We start from the raw sequence: 23,282 nt of genomic DNA, 5'->3' as shown, positions 1-23,282 counted from the left end.
ATTATCTTTTATTTTTAGGCTAGTTATAAACTTTCCCTATATTTTCTTATTATGAAAATCAATTAATCAATATTTCTGTTATTGTTACTTTCTTTTATTATTATTATTATTATTATTATTATTATTATTATTATTATTATTATGTTCTAGAAAAAAAGATAAGATAAGAGAAATAAAATCACCACAACTCCCCTATCTGCACACTCCTCTTTTTTCTCTCAACTCCTCCCCTGCGACACACTCAACTCCCAAACGTCCTTAACTGCACACACACAATACTCTATATATACACATACACAATGTAGAAGGAAGAGAGGAACAAATACATGGACAGAGGATTAGAAAACAAAAGGAGAGGACAAAGAAAACAGAAGACAACAAAAGGTGAAAAAAGGAGGAACACAGACACACAAACACAAATTGAAGGAAGAAGACAGTCAAAAAGAGAGGAGAGAACGGATGAGAGTGAGAAAGACAGAAGGAGAGAATATGTAAAAACTTTGGAGAATAAAATAAAGAAAAAGCATTAGCAGTAAGGAGAATAGGAGAGGACAAAAAAGGGATAAGAATATTTGGAGAAAAATAGAAAATCAAAGTAGAAGAGGAAAAGTGCTTAGGGTCTCCGTTTGAGTTTTCGGTGATGACATTCTAGCTTCTATACTTGATTTGATTTGTCATACAGGTTCTTATTCAATTCCATCTTATTATTTTATAAGTTTTTAATATGTACAAAGTACGAATAAAATTATCTAAATGTGTTCATGCATTATTTAGTATGTGTGATCATTGATTAATTATGTGAGGTTTTTATCATGAATTATATTATATATTTTGTTATCCAAATATTTCTATTGCGTAAAATAGTGAATCAAAAATTAAATTAGGGTTGAAATTCTATAAAGTAGATATTTAAAAGAATGCAGAAAGATTATGGACGTGTATCTATTGATACATATTTTGAAAGATAAATAGTATTCGAGGCATAAAAAATGTAAGTGAAGTTATTTGTTTGTGTGCAGATGGCAACAATAGTAGCTTTTTACATGTTATATTCATTTTTTCTTGTTACATATTTTTCATCAATTCATTAGTCAAGTGGGCAAGTGATTTTAAAATCGTTCAAGTGACAACCTATTTATTTGTTTCCATTCTTATACATAATTTTCATCTAAAAAGGGGACTCTAAATTAATTTTTTCAGTCCTTTTTCTCACCAGTTCAAGATTAATTCTATAAGGATTTAATGGTGTTCCTATTAGATGCTCATCACTGTTAAATCATTTGTTTGGTTTAAGAAATTAATTTAAAATAGATGATAAGACACTATATAAAAGTCACAGTCTCTAATTTATAGTTCACTAAAATGTGAAAGTTTAGATATAAATAATATTATAATAGTGTATATTATTTGGAATAGGAGAATTGAGAATAAAAATGGTGGGTTTAGTTCAAACAAAAATTCTTTTTTATCACCGCGATACTATAATAATTTAATAGAAATTAATTGAAGTCAAAGTAGTATGTTGCTTATAGTTTGTATATATCTGAAAAACATGCATGTCGTTAAATGTACTTTTTTTAAGGTTATTCTTAACAGTCTAACTTGAAACAATGTGCAACATGAGATAATGATGCTAGTTTCTTAATTCATAAAATATTTTACGGCCTCAATAGGTTTAAAGCCCGAACTAGTTGTGTGAGGATGAGTGAGAGTGATTGAGAATTTATTGAAGACCTATTGATATTGGGAAAAGAAAAGAGAGAAAAACTAATTTTAAGGGAGTGAATTCATAAAAGAATGATTTAGGTTCTTAACTCTAAAAATTAAAGTTTAATATGTAAGTGATAATTAAAAATGAAGTTGGAAAGCACTGCTATTGGTCATTCGTTATAATAAAATTAACATACTATTTGAAGTCAATTTCATTTAGTTGGGTAGATTCTAAACATGATAGGTTCTTCCTTAGACTTGGAAAATGGGGACGATTCAATAATGCCTCAAAGGCACGAGAAATACATCATGTGGTGTTTTCGGAAAGTACTGTTGTCGTTAAGCCACGCATTAATATAATAAGATTGTTTTAAATGTATTCAAAATAAATTAAAGGAGGGATAGAAGTCACTTTTGGGTTAACAAATATTCTATATCCAAGAGATTAATTTAAGCCAGACATAAGCTATTAAAGAGACCGTGCTAGAATCACGGGACTCGAGGGGTACCTCAAACCATCCCCTCGGTCAACAGAATTCCTAACACAGTCTTCTGTTTCCACGGAATAACAATGAGTTATTTTCTTTTGATTAGGAATTCCATAAGGTGACTTGAAATACCATAACTCAATTTCAAATGACGACTCTATAATTAATATAATCTCTATTCAAAATTGTCACATAAATTGGAAAAATCCTTCGACCCTAAGCGAAAAAGGGGTGTGACATCTCTGGCGACTCCGCTGGAGATAATCAGAATTCGAGCTTTAATATTGACTTATGTGACTTTATTTAATTGCTGATATTGTATTTGTTTGCCTAAATGTGCTCTTTGCCTATCTGTTTACTGCTATGATATTACTTGAATTTTAATACAAATTGTCTTCTCTCGCATACCCATCTGAATCTTCTAAAAAATACTTTATTTTCATAGATGCGGTATACGCTCCCGAGCCTTGAGATACCAGAGATGCGGCAATGCTCCTCGAAAGGATTCTATAGTCACACATGATTTAAGATAGGAAGGACCAATGGTAAGGCTGGAAAGCACTGCTACCAGTAAGTTGTTCTTGCCCGACTCGAGTTGTCCTCTCGTTTTACAGTCAGTCTAGACACATATATCCATCAGGTTAAACTTAGTAGAACTAAAACTCAGACATGGTTATTTCTATTAGGTTCCACTTTATCTGCATCACATGCATTTTTTATTTAGTGGGGCTCGACACAGGAGCCGAATCTATCTAGAACAAGTGTCCCTCTTTATATAACCAACATGTGCATCCTATGTGCTCTTTTACATTTATTTGGAAGGCTCGTTTGATTGTTTTCAGACTTTAGGCAGCGTAGTAAAACAGAAGAGAGAATCTTTTTCTCCAAATTTTATAATCATTTCTTTAAAAAATTGAAATTTTTAAAAATTAAAAAAATAAGTTTTATGGTCTTCATGAACTACGCACACCTGATTCTCACCTTGATGAGATATGTAGGCAATTCTTATCGAGTTTGGCGATATTTTTTTTTTAAATTAAAAATATTAAACTCTGACCCATTCAGTATTACCAAAGTAAAAATAGTATTAAGGTGGTTGGTTTTTGGTTAAGCTGACATCTCATCCATGCAATAGAGGTCCAAAGAAAAAGACAAGATAACTCACAAACATGGCATAGAGTCTGACAACGAAGAAGATCAAAATCAGTTAATTCCTCAAGAATTTGCATCAATCAAGGAGAACAGGTTGTTGAAACAATAGATAGTAGAAATGTATCAAGCTTAGATGAATGGGCAAGGCCCGTCTTTCTAAATCTCTGGACTTTTGAATACGAATGATCTAAGTTCCACTCAAGTCCAAACTAGTGATCCATTTTACCAACCTAGATTTGGCCAATGTACTAATAAGTTTAGTGCTGTTGGCACCTCTACCATGGCCCTGTAAATCCATCTCTCACAAATAACCCATTTTTCATTCCTATAGTGTCAACTGATACAGACCCTCAATTAACAATACAAAAACCTATTGATGAGCTAAATCGTGATCAATTCTATCATCCTGAATTGACTTTCAAACCACCAAATTCATATTATCCCGCTCATTATCACAATTTCCCTATCGTGATTGAGAAAACTGTTAAAAATGAGGAACAAGAAGAGATGGCTAGGAAAGTGAGAAGTCTAGGGAAAAATATGAGAGATATGTAAGGACTAGTAGGGCGAAAGTGTTTTTCATATGAAGATTTATGTATGTTCCCCGATGTCCATTTGCCTCTAGGGCTCAAAATACCTAAGTTTGACAAGTATGAGGGGCACGACGATTCTTTAGCTCATTTGAAAAGGTTTTGTAATCAACTAAGAGGAGTAGGGGGAAAAAGAATTATTGATGGCTTACTTTGGAGAGAGTCTGACAGGGATAGCTTTAGAATGGTTTATTGATCAAGGTATCTCTCATTGACATATTTAGCATGACATGGCTTGGAATTTTTTCAATCAATTTCAATATAATATCGATATAGTACCGGATCTTACTCCACTTACCAACATGAGTAAAAAGACTACTAAAAAGTTTTGAGAATATGTTATAAGATGGAGGGAGCAAGCTGCTAGAGTTAAGACATCAATAGAGGAGTCCAAAATAATTGATATTTTTCTTCAGGCACAGGAACCTGACTACTTCTATCATTTGCTTTCTACTATTTTAAATACATTTGCTGAGGTAAATAAGATCAGAGAGATAGTAGAAAAAAGAATTAAGTACGGAAAAATCATAAGCCAAGCTTCTTTGAAAGAAACAATGCAAACAATTTAAAATGGCTCTGGAAGTTATGCAGAAAAGAAAAGAAAGGAGGATTTGGTTATTGTTGTGTCAGGATTGCGACAAAGTTCAAGAGGTCCACATCACCTATACATGCAATCTTACTCCCAAATTTATATTCAACACCCATATAACCATCCATGATACTATGTTCCTCCCAAAATCAATTATATTCTAGTCCATCTCCTTGGTATCCTATTTATAATGCATATCCATATGCTCGAACCTTTCCTAACCGGAATGGCATGCATCAACCCCTTAGAATCATTATCCACCTCCACAAATATACCAAAGCCCATCTAGACTCAATTTTTGATTCAAGCCAAACAATGAAAAGAGACAAAAATAAAGAGATAGTTTCACACCAATTGAGGAATCATATAACAGTTAGTTTCAAAAATTAAAATAGTTGGGTATAATCATTCCTATCCTTGGGTACACTCCCGATCTAAAATAAAGAAATTTTAATCCTAATGTACTATGTGCATATCATTCTGAAGTTTAGGCTCACAAGACTGAAAATTGTCATGCTTTGAAAAGAGTAACAGAAAGGATGATTCAAGGTAAATCAATTATGGTGCAGGACATTGACAGTTGCGAAAGCTCTAGTCATAATGATGTACAAACTGACTAAGATGTCAAGATCAACAATTAAGAAGTCACTCATTCCCTTACAAGGAAGGATTTGTAGTAGTTTATTTTGTTTTTCTTTCTGTTATCTGAATTATTTCAGGATTGTAGTTTGGAGTCTATCTTGTCTTGTTTCTTTGTCATTTATGTGAAAATTTGTCACCTTTTCTTTCGACAAAATGTAGTGTCCCTTTTTACCTTTTATTTTCATTTTATGTCATTTCTAGTGATATGATATGCATGCTGAATTTTTTAAGCAAATCTTAAATCCAAACAAATCATGAAATATTGAATCAAGAAGTTCAAATTGAAAAAAAAAAGACATGTAAGAAAATAAGTAAAGTGTTGAGATGTTTGGTGACCGAGTTAAAGCCTCACTTAAATGAATTAAGGCAATCATTTTGCGAATAAAAGAATGACTTGATCATTAACTAGAAGGTCCAAATTAAGCATGGAATCAATTAGAGAATATATAGTCTCCACTGTCAGGAGAAGCAAAAGGAAATAAGCTTCAAAAAGGCATAAGTTATCCATCTAAGTAAAGTACAACACAAGTAGACTTGTATGTTTCATAAGCATGGAAAAAGTGGAACACGTGCATAATCTTAGTCAAGGTCAAAATTGAAAAAGATTTGTATGATCTCATGTTTCACTCTCAGACTGCATGTTATGGGCTCGCATTTTTAAAGATTGATATGACGAAGTCATTTCATTCTACTATTCAAATGTTGCCTCATCCTTTGTTACCCCTTTTGAGCTTTAGTTTTATTTTCTTTCGCACCCTGTTTTGGAATCAAAATATAGTTTGAAAAAAATCAAAGAGAATAGAAAGAAAAATAAAAGTGTCAAGAAATAGAAATAAAGTCAGGAAAAAATCTCAAAAAAGGAGAAAAGTAAAAAAAAATAAAAGTCAAAGTTAGATTCAGAAAAAAATCAAGCAAAAAAAAATACTAGATATTAGAACTACGTTTGACTTGATTCTTTCTATGAAAAGATACGTAGGAAGCCCTACTCTGGGTTTCGGCCCAACCAAGTAAAAATTTAAGTTACCCAGTATGAAATAAAACTGGGGCAAAAGTTATTTTCTTTATGAGTTGATTTCAAAAGTTGTATGTCTCACGCTATATTATGTATATTTTGAGCCCCATGCCGCTCTTTCTTTCTAACCCTATCTAAAAGCCAAGTTACAACAAAAAAAGACCTTCAGATCAATATTTGAGGATGTCAAGTCTAAGAATGTTATGGGTATATGATGTTTCATATTTTGAGCACCACTTTCCTTCATCAATATAAAAATGTGAGAAAAATAAAAATGAGAGTCTTATTGGTGAAAATCCTTCTGGGCAAAATAAGGCGACAGTGAGTGGTGACAAAAATTATGAAAATAAGAAAGTATTATTGGTGAAAAACCTCATGGGAATCATAAGACAATAGTGAGTTGAGAGAAAATAAAAATGAGAGAGGCTCAGTGGCAAAAAACCATTGAGGCACCACTAACTGAAGAAGGTCTGAAATCTAGAGGATAAAAGCTCAAGAGCAGCTTGGTTTCAAATTCAATAAGTTGAAAAGTCAATAATTGATTGGGATGAAAAGATCAGGTTGTTTAATTTAAAATTCCTGTCATAATCACTGGAACCTGCTACCACACTCAGATAAGTTTTTCTTTCTGTTGTTTTTGAAAAAAGGATATCTATTATCTTTTTATTTTATTTCTATATTTTTTTATTATTTTTGTATCTTTGTTGTCAAATAAAAAATTATTATCATCATTTTTTTTTCTTCTCATATTTTTGAGTCAAAATAACATCAAGACAAGTGAAAAAGAACTTAAAAACTTGTTACCAACTTCCTCAATTGCACAAAGCAAGAAAAAGGGCTGATGCACAAAGTTAACATATTTCAAAATAAAGTAAGGTACTCAAGAATGCTTGTCATATGACAGTTTTTAGACTCATAGGAATATAAAAGGTGCATTAGAATTAAAACCTAGATGCATCATGCATAAGAAATATGATTTGAGTCAAAAGTTTCAGTAGTCAGAATTTAGGGTCAAAAGTACGACAAGTCAACGATACCTATCAATGATTTGAAATGGAGCTGAGTATGACAAGTTCAAGAGAAGTCGCCTTAGTAGCCAAATGCCACAAACCAACCACTGTGTTTTTAAATTAACAAGTTTTCTTTGTATGAAATAAAAACATATTTTACCTTCAAATCAAGGACTTCAAAGCCTAAATATAAAAAAAGTGCAATTTCCCACTTATGCAAACACAAAAGGTGGTATTGCTAAGCAGGCTTGATAATCACAATCATGGTAAAAACTCATCATCCATTTGACCTCTAGGAGACGCACTTCCTTGTATGGGTATTTCAGGTCTCAATCATTAGGTGTCATACTTCCTAACCTGAACCTTCACTCCTAGAAGACGCACTTTCTAGTTGAGTCCTTCTATTTAACCCCTATGAGATGCACTTCCTTGTCTAGGTATGTCAGTATTCATATGTTAGGTAATGCATTTCCTAACTTTAACTTCCACTTCTAGAATATGCACTTTCTATTTGAATCATTTCATTTAACCCCTAGGAGACGTACTTCCTTGTCTGGGTAACTTAAGTTTAATATGTTAGGTGATGCACTTCCTAACTTGAACCTTCACTCCTAGAAGATACACTTTCTAGTCGAGTTCTTCCATTTTACCCCTAGGAGACGCACTTTCTTGTCTGGGTATTCAAGTTTCATTGTTAGGTGACGCACTTCCTAATGTGAACTTTTACTCCTCGAAGATGCACTTTCTAGTTAGAGTTCTCCACATTAACACTTAGGAGATTCACTTCCTAATTTTGGTCATCAATTGTACTCTCAAGAGATACATTTTTTTATCAAAGTCTGATTCACCCTCCTTTCTGTACTTTCCAAAAAGTTATGATCTGGTGACACTCACAAAATTTTCTAGTACAAACTGGGAAAAAATTTTGTTCGTGCTGTTTGGGATTTTACTTTTCATCTCAGGACCCTCCTGGATAATCGGACTTAAATTTTTGCTCAAGACCCTCCTGGATAATGAGATTTTATTTTTAGCTCAAGACCCTCCTGGATAATGGATTTTTTTATTTTCTGCTCATAACCCTTTTAGATAATGGAACTTTACTTTTTTGCTCAGCACCCTACTGGATAATGAGATTTTACTTTCTACTCAGGACCCTTCTAAATAATGGGACTTTACTTTCTGCTCAGGACCCGTCAGGATAATGAGATTTTATTTTCATCTCAGGACCTCCTGGATAATGAGACTTTACTTTCTGTTCAGGACCCTCTTGGATAATAGGATTTTACTTTTTTTCTCAAGACCCTCCTAGATAATGGACATTACTTTCTGCTCAGAATCCTCTTGGATAATGAGATTTTACTTTTCTACTCAGGACCCTCCTGGATAATGGGACTTTATTTTCAGCCCAGGACCCTCTTGGATAATGATATTTTATTTTAGCTCAGGACCCTCCTAGATAATGGGACTTTACTTTTATATTTCACTTTTACTTTGAATTTAGCAACATGTTTGGAGAATTAAAATTATTCTCAGTTTTGAAGCTCAGGAGCCTACTGGAAGAATAGGGTGAAAAAAGTACAAGTTAGGAGCCCTCCTGAAGAATAGGGTGAAGAAATTACAAGTCAAGATTCTTCCTAGAGAATAGGGTAAAGATTTTAAATTGTTAGTCAGGAGCCTAATTGAAGAATAGGGTGAGGATTTTAAATTACAAATTCAAAAGCCCATCTGGAGAATAGGGAAAAGATTATCAGTTGCAAGTTCAAGAGCTCACCTAAAGAGTAAGGTAACAATTTTTGCAAGTTCAGGATCCATCCTGAAGAAAAGGATAAATATTATTAGTTGCAAGTTCAAGAGCCTTCCTACAGAACAAGGTAAAGATTTTCAAATTCAAGTTAGAAGTGAGTCTGAAGAATAAATCAATTTTTAAGTTCCTCTCTAATACCAAGAGTCAACATGGAGGAGTATCTCATTTCTGTAATGCCCGGGAGTACACCCTGGATGCCAAACAGTGCTCATAGTCACAAGTGACCACAAGCTAACCCATGAGTTGGTACCTGCTGTGAGCACTGAATGAGACTGCTAATAAAAGATACTCATATGCAGAATAACTAAATATGCCATTAGGTTTTATAATACTAAGACATTACTTAACTCTTAAATTTGAAACAACTGTCTGAAAGTACCAACGTAAAGATTGAGAATCAACTGAAAATTAGATAATTGTCTGAAAAGTGTCTGAAAGCCTCTAACTGAATGACTGTAGAGTTGATGGAACATGTCCCCAACTAACTCTGACTGACTACTGGACTAAAGTACTAAAATAAACATAATCGGACATCAAAATATAAGGACTCCCCACTACAAATGCTACTAATGTGCTGGAATATCTAAGTGCGGTCGGGAACCTGAGCATCCGAACCTATGATATGACATATCATAGCGCAAAAAATGAGTATGCAATTAGTATTTTGAATGTACTGGTATGCTAGATGAGATTATGCTGATATGCATGGGCTTATGTGTATGAATAATAACTGACTGAGTGAATAGCACGAGATAACTGGATAAGTGACATGAATGCGTGAATGCTATAATTTTTGAGAATGCATGACCAAGCATATAACATAATTCTAGAATAGTTTGTAAACTGAAATACTAAAATCTGATAACTGATAAACTGATAAACTATATGCTATGGTCACACAAAACTGAACTGAGTTATGACTAAATATTAAAACTAAAACTGTGGGAGGTATCGTCTAACCAACATGCCCCAAACTGAACTGATCGGAGTCCAACCTGTGACCCCAGTTGGAGGGTGATAGTACCATGACATGGGTACTAATAATGGTGGTGGAGATGGTCCTAATCTGGAAGGTGACCCCTGATATCAATCCTAACTGGCGGGTGACATCTCATAACCTACGTTGGCTATGCAGTTCTGAAACTAGGAATTTCTTTTACGAACCCAGTCCTAACAGACGGGTGAGCCCCCATCCCTAGGTTCGCTTGGTGCTGAATCCTACTCCCAACTGAATGACACTGATTATGGGACTGAACTAAGTTTAACAAAAGAAGGAACTGACTCAAATTATTGAACTGATTTAGGTTTGGCTAACATGATAACTGACTGAATTGATGATACTCATATGTGTCTAAAACCATTCTGAAAATACTGAGACTAAGTAAATAGATAAATTTTGGGTATTCATAACCCCCAGGACTCGATAACAATAACAATAGGGACACATGAAAGCTTTGAAACCATGGAAGAAAATCATTGTTCACAACTATTCACTTAACATTTCATCAAACACATGGGAGACATATATTTAAGCATGGGAATATCTTTAAACACGATGAGATAGCATGAACACATGGCAAGATCATAAACCGAGGATTTATTCTGAATTCTCATGAACATGATATGGAAATCACAATATTTAAAACATACTATAATGCATTCCATATGAAAACACTTGAAATCAAATTACCAAGGTATAGGTAAACATACTTCAACATTAAAACGTGTAAGGGCTCTTTCTATTAAAACTCTTGTAAAAAATTTGAAATTCATGAGTTTAAGCATGGGAATGAGTAAAACATGCAGAAATAGCATAATTTCAATACTAAAACCAGACTTAGGAATTTAACAATGAAATTTTATGCTTCAAACATGTAAGGGTTGCTTTCAACAAAAATAAAGAGTAAACATCATGTATAATCAAAATTCATAAGAGTTTCATGGATATAAATCATTATAGACATGTAATTTCATAATTTAAAATATAAAAAATGGATTCTTGGACTCCATGGGTGAAAATGTCCCATGGATGAACATCTAACATACCTTGATTGAAGAATTCGTGAAGGTTCTTGGTGGTTTTCTTGAAACTTGAGCTTGAATCTTAAAGGGGCTAGGGTTTGTTCTTGAGAGAGAATTACTTTCTTAGAGAGAAATTATGAATAATTGGGCATATAATGCCCCTTTGGGGTTTTAACTTTGTGTTTTGGATGTATTTTGGGTGAGGGAAAAATAACAAGACTACCCTTGGAAAATTAAAATTCATATCTAGAACCCAAAATTGACCCTTACCACGATGCATCAAGGTTGTCATCGCGATTCCACCACGAAGCGGTACAATTGCGGTGACTTGCTGGAATTTTACAATTGTCATTTGAACTTCACCATGATGTGGTGAGGTGACTATCCAGTGCGACGCACCAAAATAGCAATGAGCTGCTGTTTTGAAAATTCAAACGTGGTCCAAACCTCATCCAAAAAATCCAAAAATTACCCGAGACATCGTACTTACACCCTTGAACATGAATCAACTCAAAAAATTATGTCTTGGAGTCGAAAAGGTCACTTTAAAAATCAACAAAGTTAAGAGGCCAAAAATAAAACTAAGTCTCCAATACTTAGCTATATTTTCATGTTCTAAGTCTCTTATGCATGCACTATGAGCTGAAGTAAGCTAAGAAAAGTATGGGATATTACAATTTATTAAGTTAAAATCAAGATAATGACTGTCTCACCACTTGAGAAGTCATGAAGATTCAAGTCAAGATTCCAGAAAAGTTGCATAGATAGGATCTTTCACTTGTATCTTCATTTTAAATTTTTTTTGTTGGATGAAAAATCAGAAACCACGAATAAGAGACTCGATGAAACCTAACTCGAACTCCAACTCATCATCTCATCATTTCCCCTTATTGAACTACACATGACCTGATTCTCTCACAACCTGGGATATGTAGGCGGTCCAAAACTATGACTCGATCACATCTTTTTTGCATATATATATTCTACTCTTTCAAATAACCAGAGGGTCAAAACTCATCTCATTATCTACTTCTTTGTATGAAAACTCTTCGAGATTTCAAACAAAGTGGGGCAAAATGTAGACACGTGATTTTTTTACCCTCGCGAGTTTTAGCCTATTTTTCAGCATTAAATATTTATATTTTACCCAATCTTTATTTTATCTCTTATTACATTTTTAGTAGGTTTCAATGAAAAAATTTGTAGAAAAGAGTTCAAACTATAAAGTTACATTTTAGGATATTTTTAATTATTTATTTACTTATTTTTAAATAATAAAAAAATAAATTTAAATTTTAATAAATAAGATAGTAATTTTATTACTTTTCTCAATTATATTTTATTTTTAGGATAGTTATAACTTTTTCCTATATTTTCTTAGTATGAAAATCAATTAATCAATATTTCTATTACTGTTAATTTCTTTTATTATTATTATATTTTTTTAAGAAAAAAGATAAGATAAGAGAAATAAAACCACCCCAACTCCCCCATCTGCACACTCCACTTTTTCCTCTCAACTTCTCGCCACGACAAACTCAACTCCAACGTCCTCAGCTGCACACACAATACTCTATATATACACCTACAAAACGTAGAAGGAATAGAGGAACAGATACACGGACAGAGAATTAGTAAACAAAAAGAGAGTACAGAGGAAATAGAAGACAACAAAAAGTGAAAAAGGAAAAAAGGAGGAACACACACGGACACAAATAGAAGGAAAAAAACAATTAAAAAAAGGGGAGAGAATGGATGAGAGTGAGAAAGACAAAAGGATAGAATATGTAGAAACTCTGGAGAAGAAAATAAAGAAAACGTAGAAGAAATAAGGAGAAGAGAAGAGGATAGGAAAAAAAGGGACAAGAACATTTGGAGAAAAATCAAAAATCAAAGCAAAAAAGGAAAAGAGTTTAGGGTCTCCATTTGAGTTTTTGGTGATGGCGTTCTAGCTTCTATACTCGATTTGGCTTGTCATACAGGTTTTTATTCAATTTAATATTATTATTTTATAAGTTTTTAATATGTACAAAGCATGAATAAAATTATCTAAATACCTTCATGCATTATTTAGTATGTGCGATCATTAATTAATTATGTGAGGTTTTTATCATGAATTATATTGTATATTTTGTTATCCAAATATTTCTATTGTGTAAAATGGTGAATCAAAAATTGAATTAGGGTTGAAATTCTATAAAGTAGATATTTAAAAGAATGTAGAAAGATTATGGATGTGTGTGTATTGATACATATTTTGAAAGATGAATAGTATTCGAGGCATAAAAAATATAAGTGAAGTTATTTGTTTGTGTGCAGGTGGCAACAATAGTAGCTTTTGACATGTTATATTTATTTTTTCTTGTTACCTATTTTTCATCAACTCATTAGTCAAGTGGTTAAGTGATTTTAAAATAGTTCAAGTGACAATCTATTTTATTTTTGTCCATTCTTATACATAATTTTCATCCAAAAAAAAGGACTCTAAATCAATTTTTTCTCCAGCTGGCATTTTGTTTTCTTTATTCTAGATGTACCTCTGGAATAATATTATCTTCTCCATTGCACCTCGAACATTGGTGGTCTGGATATTTATGTCCAATTATTTTACAATATCTTGTTAACAGTCCGTCTGAAATAAATCTTTTTTTTATCGCTCTTGCGGTAGATTGTTTTTCTGAGTTAAGTAGCGTCATTATCCATTGTTTTACGTCTTCCATATCTTCTTGTCGTAGCTCTTTTGAATTTGAATATATCATTTGATGATCTCTTGAATAGTAGCTCCATATTAGGTTTCCGTTAGCATAGTTATTTGCTAGTTCTTGAATGATCGTAGCTAGTCCAATAAGTCTTTTATTTGCATAAAAATCTGGTATCTTGATTCTAGGTATCTCTGGTTGTTGCGTAATATCTTCCGGTATAATCATATCTCTTGTTAGTCCTATCTTTACAACTTGTATAACTGGTTTTATTTCATCATATAATATCTCTGCTGGTGCAGTATAACACTTTATATAAAATAAATTTCCTTTTGTTATTCTTTTATAGGTAGTGAATATCTTGTATAATTCCTCCATAGCTGTTAGCTCTTCTCCGTCTTGGGTATATATGGTATTTAGTAGTCCGTAGTCAAAACAGGTTTTAACTAGGCTTGGGTTAGTTTTGGGTAGTGCGATTAATTTATTGTATCCTTGTAGTTTTTGGGTTATATAATTGGTATTTGGTTCTTTGATGTCTGTAGCTCTGGGGTTATGGTTTAGAAAGGTTTGTACTCTGTATATATTTTCTATGTATTTCTGGGCGGTGTAGTTGTATACTTTTTTGTCTTGGTTTAGGCTATCTCGGTATGTGTTAACTTGTGGGGGTATGAATAAATGGTCTTTTTGTGTTTTTGGGGTAAATGGTTTTTCAAATATTTTGTTCATATTTACATTCTGGTATCTTGGTTTATTAACTCCTTTGCTTGTACCTGCAGAAGTAGATTGATAAATGTTATGGGTTTTATGGAGTGTCCCAACGTCTCCTTCTAGCTCTGGATTTTTAATGTCTTCCGATCGACATAGCTCTGCACACTGCTGAGTTAGCTGATTTGTAGCTATAGACTTCAGTTTATCTTCATTAGTCTTTAGCTTTTCTATCTCATTACCCATACTGTCCACTTTCATTGAAAGCGTAGTTAGGGTATTAAGTATTTTTTCTAGAGTATCTTCCTCTACTAGTTCAGTCTGTGTAGCTTTGTCTTGATATGTAATCTGCAATAACATTTTTGTTAGTACTGATCACTTCAATTGTAAATGTGAAATTTAATATATTTAAAACTAGTCTTCGGATCTCTTTTGTTGTAACTGAATTTTGTATTTTCTTTGTTAACCACCAGCGTACCTGTGTATTATCTGTTCGTACAATAAATTTGTTATATACAATATATGGCTCAAATGCTAATAAACATTTATATAATGAACATAATTCTTTCCTATTTATTTCCCATTTTATTTCTGTCTCGTTGAACGTACCTGAGTAGTATCTACAATGGTGTTCTATTTTTTCTGCTTCATATCGATATTTAAATACTCCTCCATAACTATATTCACTTGCATCTGCTTCTACTATATATATAAATTTTCTATTTTCATCTGGAAATTGCAATTTTGGTAATTCTCTACAAAGTGATTTTATTTTTTGAACTTGTTTTTTATCTTTTTCATCATAGTTATATTCTATATCCTTTTTTAATTTTTTCTGTAGTGGTTTTAAGTTTTCTGCTAATTTTGGAATATATTCTCTTACTTGGTTTACTAATCCTAAAAATGATTGTAATTTCTTTTTTGTATCTAATTCTTCTTTCGAATTTATTATTTTTTGTACTATATGTTGTTGCATTTTTACTCCACTTTTATCTATTTGTATTCCTAAAAATTCTATCTGGTTTTTCATAATTTCAGCTTTCTTTTTGCTTAGACTTATTCCTGATTTTTCTATTATATCTGTGAACTGTTCTAATAATTTTGAATGTTCTTTTTTGGTTTTGGTGTATAATAATATATCATCTATGTATACTATACAATTAGATAATTGTTTAAAATAATTATCCATAAAATGTTGATGTCTACCTGGTGCATTTTTATATCCAAATGGTAACACGTTCCATTCATAAAATCCTTGTGGTACCGTAAATGCGGTTAATTCTCTAGATTCTTCTTCTAGCTTTAGGTGGTAAAATCCTGATTTACAGTCAAATTTGCTGAAATAATTATATCCTTGGATTTGTCTTATTTTTAATATCTTATTTGGTATCGGATAATTATATGTTATAGTTTTTGCGTTTAAATTTCTATAGTCAATAACCATCCTACTTTTTCCTCTTTTTTGTTCACTATGTTTATTTACTATAAATGCTGGACTATTATGTTTACTATTACTTTTTTGTATATATTGTTTTTCTAATAATTCATCTATGTGCATTTTAAATTCTTTTAAATCATCAAAATTATATGTTAATGGTTTTTGTGTTATTATGCTATTCTTATCTATTAATTCAATTTTTATAGTAGTTTTGTGTTTTTCCCATCCTTTTAATGGATCTTCACTATATAATTGTTCTAATTTTTTCTGAATTATTTCTATTTTATTTATTGAAAATATAGTTATTTCTGTTTTATTTATCGAAAATACTACTAGTTCTACTTTATCTTCAGTATTTTTTATATTTTCTAACTTTTGTGTAATTTTTTCACTTCCTTTTATCCAATCGGTTTTCTATCTTATTTTATTATTAACTCTTTTTGCTCTTACTTTTTGTTTGCATGGTGTTGTAAACCACCAGTCTGTTTTGGTTATTATATGTGGGTATAATTTATCTAAAAATGGCATTCCTAAAAGTATATCTTTTGATGTTAATTCATAATTATAAATTTCTTCTATTGTTAATATCTTATCCCATACTTGTATTTTTACATTCCTAGCTTTATAAGTAATTAAGCTTCCTTCATTATTAAATCCTTTAACTATTATTGGTGTTTTTAGTTTATCCCATTTGTTTTCTGGTAAGCAATTATATCTACATAAATTAGCTTCTGGTCCTGTATCTATCATAGGCGTATAATATCTACTGTAATATCCTTCTACTACTATCTTCATTAATACATATATCTTCATTTCATGTTAAGGCACTTTTTAGGAATAACTTTTCTTTGTTGTATGTTAAGGTTAATTGTGTATGTTCTATATTATATGGTTTTACTTGTTCTAACAATTTTATTCCTAATATTATATCTGCTTTTTGCATTTCTTCCTTTACTTCAAATTCTATTTTTATTTTTCTAACTCCTAATATTATTTCTTTTTCTGCTATATTTTTATTATTTATTAAACTTCTTGGTAGATCTGGGCATATATCATTGTCAGTTTTTATTTCTTCATTTTTTACTAGATATTTTGCTATATGATTTTCTTCTTGTCCTGTATTCAAAAGTATTAAATATTCTTTTTCATTTATTTTTCCCGTTATGTAATATTGGTTTAAATTACTTATTGAATTTGTTTCATAACTTGTTCTTTTTGATGAGCTTGATGATTCTGGCTTTTCATTAGCTATTCTTTTCGTTGTACTTATTCTATCATTTACTATTTCTAAATTTTCTTCTGTATCTATGTCTCTATAGGTATAATCATTATAATCTATTGTTTTTACTATTTGTTCGAATGGGCTTTCTATTTGTATTTTGTTAATCTTATTTTTTCCTGTTATTTTATGTTTTGTTGTTAATACATATAGATTTTTACATCTTGCTGTAAATATTTTACTTCCTGGGGTTAACTCTATTCCTGATATTTTCCAATATAATACTAGTGATTTATCTATATTCCTATCTGTTACTACTACTGAATAATTTGCACTTATTATAAATTTAAATTTTTGGTATATTAGATTTCCTTTTACGGCAGTTATTATGCTTTTTTCTATAGGTTTTATAATTCTATCGTCTGCTAGATATAATTCTATTGGTGTATCTATTCCTTCTCTAAAACATGCTTTTATTAATATTTTTGTACCTCCAAGCTGTACATATTTTATTGGATCTCCTTTACTTTTTATATCATTTATTTCTTTATTAATTATTCTTTTTGTTACCAGTGGTATACTAGCTTTTCCTTTTGCATATCTGCAGTCTATTACATGTTCTTTTTGACATACTACATAATATTCATCTTTTTTCCTAGTAAAAATATTTTTTATTGTTGGTATTTTAAATATTTTTTCTACACTTAAATCTAATTCTTTTCCTTTTATTTCATCAAATATATTACTGTCAAATATTATTTTTTGCTCCGTTCCTTCATCATTTAAATATTCTTCCTTTGTTATTATTTTTATATCTTCTTCAGTCATTTGATTCATCTATTTCGCTATCTATTTCATTATCTGTTTCGTTTTTTGAAATTTCATATATACTATCTTCACTTTCTAATTCATAATTTATATAATCTATCTGCATATATTCGGTATTATCTATTTTTATTTCTGATATTTGTTTATTTTTTGGGTTTTTAGGTAATTTACAATCTCTAGCTAAATGTCCTAACTTTCCACAATTATAACAAGTACATTCTTTTATAGATTTCTTCTTTCTATATGGTCTTTTATGTTTATAATTTTTTACATAATATCTTTTTCTTGGTTTCTTATATTTATATTTTGATTTTTTATATTTCTTATATTTCTTATGTCTTTTTCTTTTCTTATAATATCTTTCTTCGCATCCAAATTGGGGTGCTATTTTATTTTTGCAACAAGCTAAATTCCTTATTAATGTTTTTTCCATTTTTAATTCTTCTCTATATTTTTCACATAAGTTTCTATACCATTGTTGTAAATATTTTATTCTTGCTCCTAATGTATCTACTATTTTTGCTTCTTCCCAACTTTTTATTATTTTCGAACTAAATGGCTCGGGTAATTTATTAAAATATAATTTTCTTATTTCTTTACTTTCTTCTATACTATATGCTCCTTTGTAATAATATTCTTTAAATGCGCAAGTATATTCGTCTATATAACACATATTACATATTGCTAATTTTAACATTAAATTTCTATTCATATCTCTTTCTTCATTTTGTTCTTCTTCTATTGTGTCGTACTTCCAAATTCGTCTTTTATAGATGTTTCATATTTTTTTAATAATTCTATAGGTGTTAGTTTAGTTGTTGTCGATGATGTTCCTTCTATAGGTTTATTAGTTCTTAATACTTTTTTGCTATTTTCGGTTAGATTTGCAAACCATAGTTTTACTGATCCTATTAGTGTTTTTTCTATATATTCCGGTGCATCTGTTATATTTATATTATTATCTAATAATTTTTTTGTCATATATCCTATCCATAATTGTATTGTTTTTTTTGTATCTATTACACAGTCTAGATCTAAAAAGTTATAATTTTTATTCACTATTTGTTTTGGTATCCATTTATCATATTCATTATATTTTTTAAACTTATTCTTATAATATATAGGTTTTCTTATTTCTGTTGTTTTAGGGATTATATTTTCATTTTCTTTTTTATCAAGAGTATTTATTTCTGTTTGGGTATTTTCTAAGTTTTCCTCATTAATTTTTTGTTCTTCATTGATTTCTAAATTTTTTGTATTTGTTAATATTTCTGTGTATGTTTCACTATCTTCGGACTCATAATTATCTGTCTCTTCAATATCTATATTATTTATTTCTAATTCTTCGTTTTTTATTTCTAATTTTTCCTTAAATTGATTTATCTCATTTAGTAATTTCTGTTCTCTATCTTTTTCTTCTTTTTCTTTTTGTCTTTGTTCATACAGTTCTTTTAACATTTGTAATTCTTTTTCTAATTCAGCAATTCTACTATTTTTGGTTTCTTCTATTTTTCGTATTTCTTCCGTAGTTTGTTGTTTTATTTTTTCTATTTCCTTTTTCCTATCTATCTCTTCATTTTCTTTTTCTATTCTTACCATTGCTGTTAATTTATCTTCTAATTTTAATTCTTCTTTTTCTAACATTAGATATAAATGTTCACCTATTTTCTTATATCTTCGTCCTAGATTAGAAAATACTATTTTTATTTTTGATCCTTCGTAGTTTTCATATATTTTTTCATCTATTATAAATTCTTCTTTATTAATTATTCTTTTTGTTACCAGTGGTATACTAGCTTTTCCTTTTGCATATCTGCAGTCTACTACATGTTTTTTTTGACATACTACATAATATTCATCTTTTTTCCTAGTAAAAATATTTTTTATTGTTGGTATTTTAAATATTTTTTCTACACTTAAATCTAATTCTTTTCCTTTTATTTCATCAAATATATTACTGTCAAATATTATTTTTTGTTCCGTTCCTTCATCATTTAAATATTCTTCCTTTGTTATTATTTTTATATCTTCTTCAGTCATTTGATTCATCTATTTCGCTATCTATTTCATTATCTGTTTCGTTTTCTGAAATTTCATTATTTTTTATCACTGCAATGCTATAATAATTTAATAGGAATTAAGGGAAGTCAAAGTAGTATGTTGCTTATAGTTTATATAGATCTGGAAAACATGCCCGTTGTTAAATATACTTTTTTAAGGTTATTCTTCACAGTCTAACTCGAAACAATGTGCAACATGAGATAATGAAGCTAGTTTCTTAAGTCATAAAATATTTTACGGCCTCATCTGGTTTAAAGCCTGAACTAATTGTGTGAGGTTGAGTGAGAGTGATTGAGAATTTAATGAAGACCAATTGATATTGAGAAAAGAAAAGAGATGAAAAACTAATTTTAAGGGAGTGAATTCATAAAAGAATGAGCTAGGTTCTTAACCCGTAAAAGAAGTTTAATATGTAAGTGATAATTAACGATGAAGTCGGAAAGCATTGTTACTGGCCATTTGTTGTAAAAAAATTAGCATACCATTTCTAGCCGATTTAATATGACTGGGTAGATTCTAAACATGTTAGGTGCTTACTTAGACTTGGAAAATGAGGACAATTTAATAATGCCTTAAAGGTGCGAAAAATACATCATGTGGTGTTGCCGGAAAGTACTGTTGTCGGTAAGCCACACATTAATATAATAAGATTGTTTTAAATATATTCAAAATAAATTAAAGGCGGGATAGAAGTCACTTTTAGGTTAAAAAATATTCTATATCCAAGAAATTAATTTAATCCAAACATAAGCGATTAAAGAGACCGTGCTAGAACCACGAGACTCGAGGGGTGCCTCATACCTTTTTCTCGATCAATAGAATTTCTCACCCGGTGTTCTATTTTTGTGGACCAAAAAAGAATCATTTCCTTTTTATTAGGGATTCAATAAGGTAACTTGAAACACCATAACTCAATTTCAAGTGGTGCCTCAGTAATTAATATAATCCCTACTCAAAATTGTCACTTAAATTTAAAGAACCCTTTGACCCTCCGCGAATAAGGGGTGTGACATATTGAAGGTTTTGGAAGAGCTCAAGGATCACCTAAAAACTATTGAGGAAGGAGCGATGATACTTTAGGAGTCGACTTTCAAGCTGCTAGAGCTTGGGAAGAGTATGAGCATCGATATAGGCAAGGTATGACTAACCATTGACGGATTCAAGCAAGAAGGTGTAAAGTTATTCACCAGAGTGTTTACCACAAGGAATTCCTCAAGACTGATGTCAACTCCTCAAATGATAAACTTATAATATCCGTCCAGAACGCATACTCCTCCTTCTCCAAAAATATTTAAAAGTCTTATGAACGATTCTGCCATAACATGCACAATACCCAAACGTACTTCTTGGCCAAGCGTTGAATGATGACTCTATTCAAAAGAGGTCCTATCCCTTTTTTTGGTAGTAAAATGTTTTTTTCCAAACTGTCTATCGCACTTTTTACTTTTGTTTAGTTCTTTGGTAATTCATTTTCCTGTTAACCTGCTATGTGTTTGCTACTTCTTTTTTCTGTCTACAGTGTTGTTCTTTTTTACTATGCCAAAAGGGGGAGAAAACATCAATATCAGAGGTGCTTGCAACTCAGGGGGAGAAAGTCGACTATCAAAGGATAAAATTCAATTGATACTTAAAGAAAACTGGAACATCAGAGGTGCTTGCAGGTCAGGGGAGCAAGTCGACTATCAAAGGATAAGAGTCAAATGATACTCAAGGAAGGCAGGAACATTAGAGATGCTTATAATTCATAGGGAGCAAGTCAACCAAACAACAGGGAAGTTAATTGTAGTTTATTATTTTTCATTATCAAAAAGAGGGAGATTATTATCCCCATATTCTCATTGTATGTTTTAATAAGGACAAACTAATAAACAAATATATTGCAGGATATACTGAAGATACAGAAGATCAAAATGATCCCTAAGGAATCAATCAGAATTTTCGAGAAAGGGAGCAAGGATTCACTCACAAGAAAGCCACCACCAAGATTGGAAAAGTATTAACCACGGAGATCATCGACTTCCCAGATTTATGGAAAATGAATCAATCAAAATAAAAGCAAATAGAAAGACGACCACATCCTCTACATGGACATATCTGGTATGGACATGTACGGCTGTGAAAACTGCACCAAGTATGAACATATCTGATATGGACACACTTTACAGTGTCAACCTGCAATCAAGGAATAAATTCAAATCCTTGGTTGAGAAGAAATCTTTCGGATTTCCTTATGAAGAATAGAAGTTAAAGCAGTTGAAGAGTATAAAAGAGAAGACTGAAGATCGAAGCACTTACACAACTTCAAAAGAGAATCATAGTGTGTCTCAATCTTATTCTCACAAAGCTTTGTACTTTTTAGTTTATAATAGTTACACAAGAATAAAATCGAGTCAACTCTGTCATACCGATTGAGGCTGTGTCACAAGATCTGAAAAATAAAAAATAAGTTTTCAAAACTTTTTCACCAGCATTGACACAGAATCTCCTTTGAAAAGATCTAAGGAAACTTTGAAACCCAAGGGACTTGAAGTAAGCACCACATTGGTGTTCTGAACCAGGATAAATCTTTGTGTTCTTATTTTAAAGCTCTTATTTACTTACTTGTTTGTTTCAATCTAATCTGCTTTGTCAAGTATACTGTTTTGTAGGTAAGTCAACTATGAAGGTTCAACAGTCAACTCAAGAAAAATTTTCAATTCACCCCCTACCCTTTAAATTTTACTTTCATACTGTTTTATTAAAAAATAAATATGGTTCCTGATGTGTGTTTATTAGTAGTGGTAGCTGAATAAGGTAACTATTAAGGATAAGGGTCTTGTGGTGCTTAATGATGATTTGTTTTACCAGATTTAAGGTGTAGCCATGTTTTCTAAATTGATTTGAGTATGTTTTCAGTATGTCCTCTTTATGTATAAGTTTGATTTAAGCATGTTTTTAGTATGTCCTCTTTATGTATAAGTTTTCAGTATGTTTTTTTACTCTAGTTTGTGGTTCAATGAATGTCATCAGATGAAAATTTTCATCTCTATCTAATTAAAACTTAAATTTTGTAGACATGAGGACATGCATATGGCTCATTTTATTGCTTGGAATTATGGGAAGCCTCTTTGTGTCTTGGTGTTTGCAAAATGTTACTCTAATATTGACATTTTCTTTGTTTTTCTTATTATTGTAGGTGATGACATAGAAGATGAGAATGAAATCGTGAACTAGACCTGACCTAAGAGATTGATCACATTGGCTTCATTAATTTATGTTATACTATTGAAACATTTGACCAAGTTTCAAACATTTTATTTTTGAACATTCAAAA

General features: G+C 31.0%; 1 long non-coding RNA gene across 1 annotated transcript; it reads left to right on the top strand.

The window, feature by feature from the left end:
* The first annotated feature begins 209 nt into the window (after positions 1-209).
* LOC124896746 lies at positions 210-22,474 on the top strand. Its single transcript, XR_007053138.1, has 3 exons — positions 210-682; positions 2,644-2,743; positions 21,489-22,474. It is a non-coding gene; the product is annotated as an uncharacterized LOC124896746 (long non-coding RNA).
* The last annotated feature ends 808 nt before the right edge of the window (positions 22,475-23,282 follow it).

This window comes from Capsicum annuum, chromosome 3, assembly GCF_002878395.1.
Source record: "Capsicum annuum cultivar UCD-10X-F1 chromosome 3, UCD10Xv1.1, whole genome shotgun sequence".
In the NCBI taxonomy this organism is placed as follows: domain Eukaryota; kingdom Viridiplantae; phylum Streptophyta; class Magnoliopsida; order Solanales; family Solanaceae; genus Capsicum; species Capsicum annuum.
Note: the sequence above shows the minus strand (reverse complement) of the source record. Positions and strands in the feature narration are given on the sequence as shown.